This window comes from Dipteris shenzhenensis, chromosome 1 (genome assembly GCF_047967505.1).
Source record: "Dipteris shenzhenensis isolate YYH24624 ecotype China chromosome 1, Dip_SZ_1.0, whole genome shotgun sequence".
NCBI lineage: Eukaryota > Viridiplantae > Streptophyta > Polypodiopsida > Gleicheniales > Dipteridaceae > Dipteris > Dipteris shenzhenensis.
Genome location: NC_141596.1, coordinates 35,643,503 through 35,652,125, shown reverse-complemented (window position 1 = coordinate 35,652,125; position 8,623 = coordinate 35,643,503).

Genomic DNA, 8,623 nt, shown 5'->3' with positions numbered 1-8,623 from the left:
ACAGAGAGCCACACAAGTTTTGGTGGGTGTAGAACCACCCTAATCTTCTTTTTCATTCATTTATATATGTGTTTGAGTATTGTACATAACCAGGGTAAAGACACAGTGACCTTTAACCTCCACACTCCCTTGGCTAGGCGGACGACTACTTCCTGCCACAAGAGAATTTAGATGGGTGGGTCAATGGAACTTAATGCCGGTTACAATTTTATATGACGGATAGGAGGATTTGATAGCTAGACTCAAGAAAACTTGGTTCCAGAGAGATGATGCAAATAGATGGTCTCTAAGATTTGCCAAATTCTAGGATAGAGGTGATTGGCCATGGGGATGGATGGTGTAAACAATGCAATAGAGAACGGGAGGACATTCCACATTTGTTCCTCAACTGTGTTTTCTCCAAAGAATTATGGGACCTTCTTCACAAGCGCATTGCTCCCTTCCCCCTCAGCTACTCGGTTGTCCTTCTTGGGGACTCTCCTATAACAAGGCCCCACAAAATTGGAACGTGATCTCAGATGTGTGAATGATAGACTACCATGCCCACCTCACTTATCTTGTAAGGATTGGCATCACAAGGAAGAAGGTGAGATAGCCAGGCATATTAAAATATATTTGAGGATGGGATATATCAGAACTAGACTACAATAGATTGACCCCTCTTTACAATGCTCTTATTGATGGAATTTACATTTGAAAAAAATTTCCAACTTTTGAAAAAAATGGATATCAGCATCGATGTCAGTGTCAAAGAGAAGATGTCAATATCAATGCCGTTGCATTAGAGTAATTTCAGACTTGAAAAGCTCCTCATAATGAGTGGATTAGCAAAATGGATTAAGAACTAAGAAGGCCTATAGAGTGTCCCATCTCCCCCATATGGGTCTAAAAAGGTACATCGCCCTAGGCTTTGGTGGTCCTAAAAAGTGTACTATCCTCTCCCACTTGTAAGAAGTCCACTCTCTTTATATCTTAATGTGGTCCCCATTCCCAAAAAGTATCTAACGGATACCACTCCCCCTAAAAGTTCAATTTTTTCAAAAAGTGCAAAAAATGACTTGACACCGTTCCAAACCTTCCCCCAAACCATGCCTAGGCACCCAAATCACTTTCCAACTACTAAATCCTTCTTCTTCTCACCATAATTAGTTTCCAACCCTAGAATCTTTCTTCTTCTCACCATATTCACTTTCCAACCCTTGAATCCTTCTTCTTCTCACAATATTCAACACCTTCCCCCAAACCATGCCAAAATCACTTTCCAACACTAAATCCTTCTTCTTCTCACCATAATGACTTTCAACCCTCGAATCCTTCTTCTTCTCACCATATTCACTTTCCAACCCTTGAGTCCTTCTTCTCAAAATAATATGCAAAGCTATTTTCAAACCCTCTCATGGATCCATTGCAAGATTCCCCTACGATGTGGTGATTCATAGTTGATAGTGTAGCAACAAAGCATAGAATGCAAGCTACATGGTGCATGCTCATCATAATAATCTGATTTTTTTTGTTGCTTTAACTCTAACTCCATTGTGTTTCGCACATCCTCTCATGGTTCCATTTCAGAATGCTACCAACAAGAAGCAGAAATGCTCTCTTAATTACAAGCACACGTGACAAAAGTCAAAGGAGCATTCTGCAATCCGAACCACATGACCGTGCAGACATAGAGAGACTGATGAACACTGTTTTGGGCTAGTCCCCCAGAGCCATTCGGATTTGGTTGTACCCGCTATATCCATCCAAGAAGGAGTACACCTCTTGCTGTGCCATTTTGTTGAGCATAGAATCCATGTATGGTAAGGGAAATGGATTAGGTACTATGGCCACATTCAGCTTGCGATAGTCAACACAAATTCGCAATTTCTATTTTTCTTTGGCACAATGACAATCGGGGAAATCTACTCTGGATTTTCAATCGATGCGATGAATCCCACCCACAGCAAATGCTCCAGTTCTTCACGCACTTGCTTGGCCACGTGCAGATTCATACAATACCTCTGTATCTTTGTCGGAGTCACATCTGGTTTGAGGTTGACTCGATGCTAGTAAAATTTTGGATCCAGACCCTTCATATCCGCATAGTCCCAGGTGAACACATCAAAAAATTCCCGCAAGAGGGCAATTAATTCACTGTGGAATTCAGCCTTACTGCTACTTGCTGGGGCTCAGTCTCCTCCTTTGGAACAATGCTGGCCACATCCGCCAGAAAACTTTGATGCACGTAACTGTTCATAATGCCTTCCACATCGATGGTGAAGATAGGAACCACAACTCCAGATTTGCTTTGAGAAAGGCTTCCTCCTCATCATCCTCCAATCCGTATGCCATGTTAACCGTCTCAACCAACATAGATCGTATCACATCTGCCAAAGGTGCCGCCACTCCCATTGTGACCCGCACTTTCTTCTTTCCTCTCCGCACTGAAATGACGTTCTGCTTCCAATTTGGTTGACTTTTGCTTGCGGCAACCAAAGCCTACCCAAGAGGACATTATACTCTGGTGTTGCGGCTTCCATGTTGAGCACCACAAAGGACACCACAAATGATATGCCCGCCACCTCTAGAACAATGGTCCATAAGATTTCGAGTGGTGGAACTCGACGTTGATCAGCCATGCAGACTAAGAATGGTGCCGGCTCCTAGGACATCCATCCCATTTCTTGGCAGGTCTTCAAAGTGATGATATTGACCCCCAAACTGCCATCCACTAGCACCAGAGCAAAATTCTGACCTTGTGCCTTTGTAGAAGTCATCGAAATTCTCATGTTAGTCAAAGGAACTACCATAACTGGGCATGAATCAGCTTTACATAGCTCCAGCTCTTCTGGTTCAGACTCTGTGTGCAGGGAATGCATATTGTCGGTGGAATCCTGGAGCCAGATTAAGCAATCTGCCCAATGAAATCTGGATAGGAGCCTCCAAAATGCACTCCAACCCCGGCTCCCTTTGCGGAGAATTTGCCCGCCTCTTGGCTTGGTTTGCGACCAACAGCGGAGTTGCTTCGACCGCCTTTGGACCATTTCCTAGTAAGTGCAGCTTAAACTTGGCTTGAGTCTCCGCCTCTGATTGACCAGTTAGTTCTGCAAATTGCACCTTACGTGCCTCACTAGTTGTTGCAGACTCTGCCAGGGACATCAATGGTGGCTCGTTCGTCACCAACTCGTAGACTTGGCATCGAACGTGTTCTTGGGTTGACTAGTCTAGCAGCTTGTCATCGTTCTTGGGAGTCAATTTGGTGCCAACACGGGTGATTATGCTATTCTCTGGGCACACCAGCGGATCATCATCAATAATGTGTACCATCGAAGTGCTGGGCATTTTCCTGGACATCTTTTGCCTCTCCATGCATTGCTGATCCCATTCCTGAGCCTCTAAGCATTCGTTCCGCCAATGGCCTTCGCCCAAGTAAAACAGACAGGTTTTCGATTGATTTTGACCACAACCCCCTGCCTCCTCATCTGCATCCATGGCGGCCACCGTCGCCTCCGCCTCGTTGGAACGTCTGTTGCTGGGGCTAAAATGCTTGTTGCTGCAGCTCTTCTTGAACAAAAGATGTAGCTGCATCTTGCTGCACTCTCTGGCCATGCCCATTGTAGTGGCATCCCACCATGTTGTATGTATTAGTCAAGCAAATCACGCACCAATTCACGTTAAGAGCACACTCAATTGCGGAGTGACCAGGATTTCGGTAGTGAGTGCACAATATACCCTTCAAGCCTTTAGGTATGGATCCTTCTTCAAAAGCCACTAGCATGCCCTTACCCCCTTTAGAGGCTCTCTGGGTCTTCATCTCTGTTTCCAAGTTGAAATCCTCCGAACTGGTACCTTCGAAGCTTCCGTCCGAACTAGTCACATCCAAATCTTCATCACTGTCATCTGACTCCTTAGATTTTGACATTTTCTTCTTGGTTACTCTTCGCGGATTTGCGATTCTTGGATGTCCTCCCGTAGAGTGACTCCCCTGCTCGCATTGCTTGTGCCATGATCACTACGAGCATTGTCTGTGTCTGATCCACTGTGGCCAATGTCGTCCGCAGATCCCATGATAGCCCCAAAATGAAGTAGTTACTGAGTACCTCCTGAGCAGGGCTTTGAGCAGCAGGCACACGTTGGAAGTGTAAATTGAATTTGGATGCATAACCTTCCACATCCTGATCTCCTTGCTCTAAGCAGTGCAATCTATCTAGAGTTTGCGGAATCATTTTTTCTCGACGAAACCGTCTCAAGAATGCATCACGGGCCACATCATATGTGGTGAAATGGTTCACTGCGTACTCTGCCAACCAGCGTGCCGCCTTGCTCGATAAATTTGACTCAAAAATCACCTCTTGTCGGAGTGGTACCATAGCTCCCAGATTGTTGATCTAATATGCCTTTTCAAATAGCCAGACATGCGCATTGGGGTCGTTTGATTTTTGCCCCAAAAACTTAGCATACTTGATCTGACCCGCCATAATCACAGCAGCTGCCACAGCCATCCTAGCGCCTCCAACGTTTGGTGCCCCTCCAAATGGCCTTCCTTGACCGAAGAGATGGCCTTGGCGGTGAAACTGATTGAGCAGGTGGACTCTAACACCAATTGACCCCTCTTGAGCTTCTTGCAGACTAAGGAGGGGGTGGCTTCATTTGTTGAGGTCTCTTTGGAATCCAAAAATATGATTCACCCTCAAAGTATCCTTGATCCTTCAATAGATCCTTTCAAACCCATATTTGCGTGGTTGCCTTTTGTCTTCATCTTCTTCCTTGGTGGCATCCTCATCGAGGTGGGGAGGTGGAAGTAGTTGTTGATATTGATCCTTGGCTAGCAATTGGTGCATCATGGGATGATTCATCACCGACTAACCCTGTGTGCGTGTCTTGGATCCAGCTTTTACCAAGAATGGCAGCTTTAGTTAAGGTACTTGTAGGAGCTACAAAAAACTTGCAAGGCACAATTTAATTGTCGAAGGAAACATTTAACATTGAAGAACCAATAACCTTAATATAGGTACCCTCTATGGATTGAATTTTAGAATCACATGCTTGAAGGCGTACCTAGCCAAGATGCTTTAATGTCTCCCAGAAGATGAGGTTGTGGCTTGCTCACCCATCTACCCTAGCCTGTATTCAGCATGTTGCATCTACTGATGTTAGCTCTACACAAAGTTGAGATGGAGTCCTATCTATCTTGTTAGGATCAAGGGCATTGTCAATTCCTAATTCATTTTGACTAGTAGTACCGCTCTTATGGTGTAAAAAGGTGTAATGGAGCTGAATTGTTCATCATCAAGGTACATTGTCTGAGCGCCCTTAGTAATTGGTGGATCTATTGCCGCCAATGTATGCATCCAATCATGTGCATCTTCTAGTTCTGGTAAGGGGGCACACCACGGTTCATCAAGACTCTTGTCACTATCCTCTTTCTCATATTTTTAACTAGCTTTACTGGCACAGACCTATCGGTGGTATCTGAATCAACCACAAATAGATTTGCAGACATAGTGTGAGCCCTCCATATCCATAGATCAACCCTCACGACTAGCTGATATTTCCTTAGATAAATGTTGGAGGAGTGCAATCATGGATCAATCCTGCCATATGCAAGAAAGGTCTCACTAGAATATACTCATATCCAGGGTTGTTTTGGAAATCCATTACAACAAGGCACACCCAATATGTGAGACCGCAGGTTTTGATTTTAATGTCCTTGAGTACTCCTATGGGATGAGTCATGCCTTCATCAACTAACTCAACTATCAAGGAAGTACTTTCTTAGTCAGGACTTCCCCACTTTTCCCAGCATTGTTTCGTGGATGATGCTACTACCTGCTCCTCCATCTAAGATTGCCATAGCTTTCTTATCACAGAAGGAGATGGGTATCACTGCATTCGTGTCATCGCTCTCAAAATATTGGCCCAATTTGTTGACTAGCACCCTTGGAAGGTCTTGAGGATGATTGGGAGATTCAACAGTATCAGGATTTGTGGGTTGGAGTGTCACCATTTGCCCATTCATCTAATCCAAGAGGTCCCTCCATAGAGTAGGATTACCCCGTAATAGTCTTGTGATGGGTATCTTGATCTTAGTGGACAGAATGAAGCTAATCCTGTAGATTGTGTGCCTATTGATTTAGACTCTTCTAAGCCATATAAGGACATGTTATCATCCTCCTTTAGTTGTTGCAAGGCAGGGTCTTCTTCAAACATCCGTTGCCTTAGGGTGGATCCCTCTGTTGAAGGGCATGACACACCTTCTTCCTCTACCCTTTTAGGTATTTGCAAGGCTTTTGAGGCTCGAGCATTTATCTCATATCTAGGATGAATTGTATCTGTACTCTTGCTTGCCTTGAGACTCTACTGAAATTCCTCTTGGCACTTGTGTACCAATTTATGCACCTCAGTGAGACCTTGTTTCCCCACCCATGGGTTGGAATATCCACTGTGACCCTTCGGTGTTGTGGCTTGGCCATGGGTTGAAGCCGTTATCGGTGCCTCATTTGTCTCCATGCGAGTGGTTATTGTTGGTACCATTTGAGAGAGTATCATCAGAGGAAGATGATGTCGGTAGGGACGTTGTATCTTCATCCGATCTTGGATGATGACCTTGTTTTGTCCCTTCCCAATCTTCATTGCACCCTTGGTGCTTACTCGTGCTGATTTAGTTGCCCCTCTAGGATGTGACGTACTAGCTTTATCCCTTTTGGCTTGTTTGCAAATCTCTTTATTAAGAGATTTAGCTTGCAGCCTCGTGATTACATTCAAGGATACTAATGACACTTGGCCTCTCTCAATGCTTAACAAGTTAAGGCTTGTGGACTTAGATGGCCTTCTCATAGAGCAATCCTTAAAGAGATGGTCCACACCACACCTAGTGCACGATGGCGGGGGTGTATTAGATGCCAGTGCACATGTGATTGGTTGCTTAGATTGCCCCTTATATGGACACTCATTGGCAGGGTCTGACCCCTGACACATATGGCATTGAATGGATTGTGTCTTGGTCAAGTTCATATATCCCATTTTTTGAGGAATCAAATCCGTCTAGGAGATCGGAATGTATTGTTCACCTTGTATAATGTGGTGACTTATAATGTTGGACCGATTTGCACTGTCACCATTTTGGGGATATTTGTTTCCACTAAAGGTAGGTTGGGGGTCTCCCCAATCACTAGGTAGTTCTTCCACCAATACTTGATTCAAGGGAGTAATTCGTGGTGGTGGTGGTGGTTCAATCCCAGTACTGGCAAGGGTAATGGAATATTTTGAGTCCTATATTGAGCTTGATTGGCTGATGTGGCTCCTTGTATTGCTAATTGTTCCTGATTCGGTGGATTGGGTGGTGTACGAAATGGTAGATGCGGCCTTTGTTGATACATTGGTTGAGGAATCACCCTAGAATAGTGACATTGGGATGTGTCATGATTTCCCCAACAATCACAATGGGCACAGTAGAGTGTTAGCCTAGTTCTAAAAGACGAGGGCATTCCTTGGTCAGATGACTTCCAGTGCATACCCCACACCATATGTTATCTCTTTGTGGAAAGAGATGGGGGTTGCTAGGAGCATCTTTTGGTGCTTCTATATTCCATTGTTGGCTCAACTTGTTTAATAGATCTGTGGCCAACTCTTTCATGTTGAGCACTTTGGGCATCATGCTTGCACCCCTAGTTGCTTCTAAGGTTGAAGCTTGTGCTATTCGAGACATATTAGAGGAAGCTAAGGATCTATCCTTTTGGGGCATCTCCCTCATGTTATCCCCTAGGTGTAACGTGGTCTTGCTGCATAGCTCAAATGATGTGAGATTCATAGCAAACAGATGATCATGCAGCTTAGCATCTCATAGCCCTATGAGGAAGCGTGGCAGAAGCTGCACATCATCCTCTCATCATAAAGCTGGTTAAGCGGGCTCCACTTGGGACCACTGGGGGCAAACCCCAGAATGAAAGATCTACACAATGTGTCCCAATTTATTTTCTCCTTAGGGTTTAAGGCTCTAAACCATTGTCCAGCCTTGCCATCAAGACTCAAGCTAAAAGCATTGACCTTGTCTAGATCCCCAATATCACCAAAGGTGTCACATATTTGTTCAAACCTCTCAACATGGGAGACTGGGTCTCCTTCTCCTACAAACTTGGTGATTAACTTGGAGATTGTGATAGGCTTGCTCCTTGAGGGATTGGTATCCCATCCTAGAAACATTGGTGGTGGAGCGGTGGTGCTTGCACTATGATTCTCATAGCTTCATCTATAAGGACCATTGGCGATACAAGAGGAGGTTGTGGAATGGTGGGCAATGTCCCATACATTGGTGATCCTAATGAAGGGTTCCATGGATTTGATGGCATGAGGTTGGGATGGGAGGATCCAAGCCCACTAGGCATTGGCATTGTGACTTGGGTCAGGTTGGGCCTAACAAGTTGGACTAGAGGTCCTCTAGTGAGTGGTATGTTCCTTGTAGGAATAGGACTATAAGGGACACTTGTTGGGTAGAGAATATCTCCCATGTTTTGTTGCCAAGGAGGCATCATAGGGGATTCTAAGGTGGAGGGTCTTAATTGTGAGCCTTCAAGGTTACTCCTCTGCCCCCTTTGCTCTAGCATTTGGGACCCTTGTGAGAATGTGGGTCCAAATCCATCCC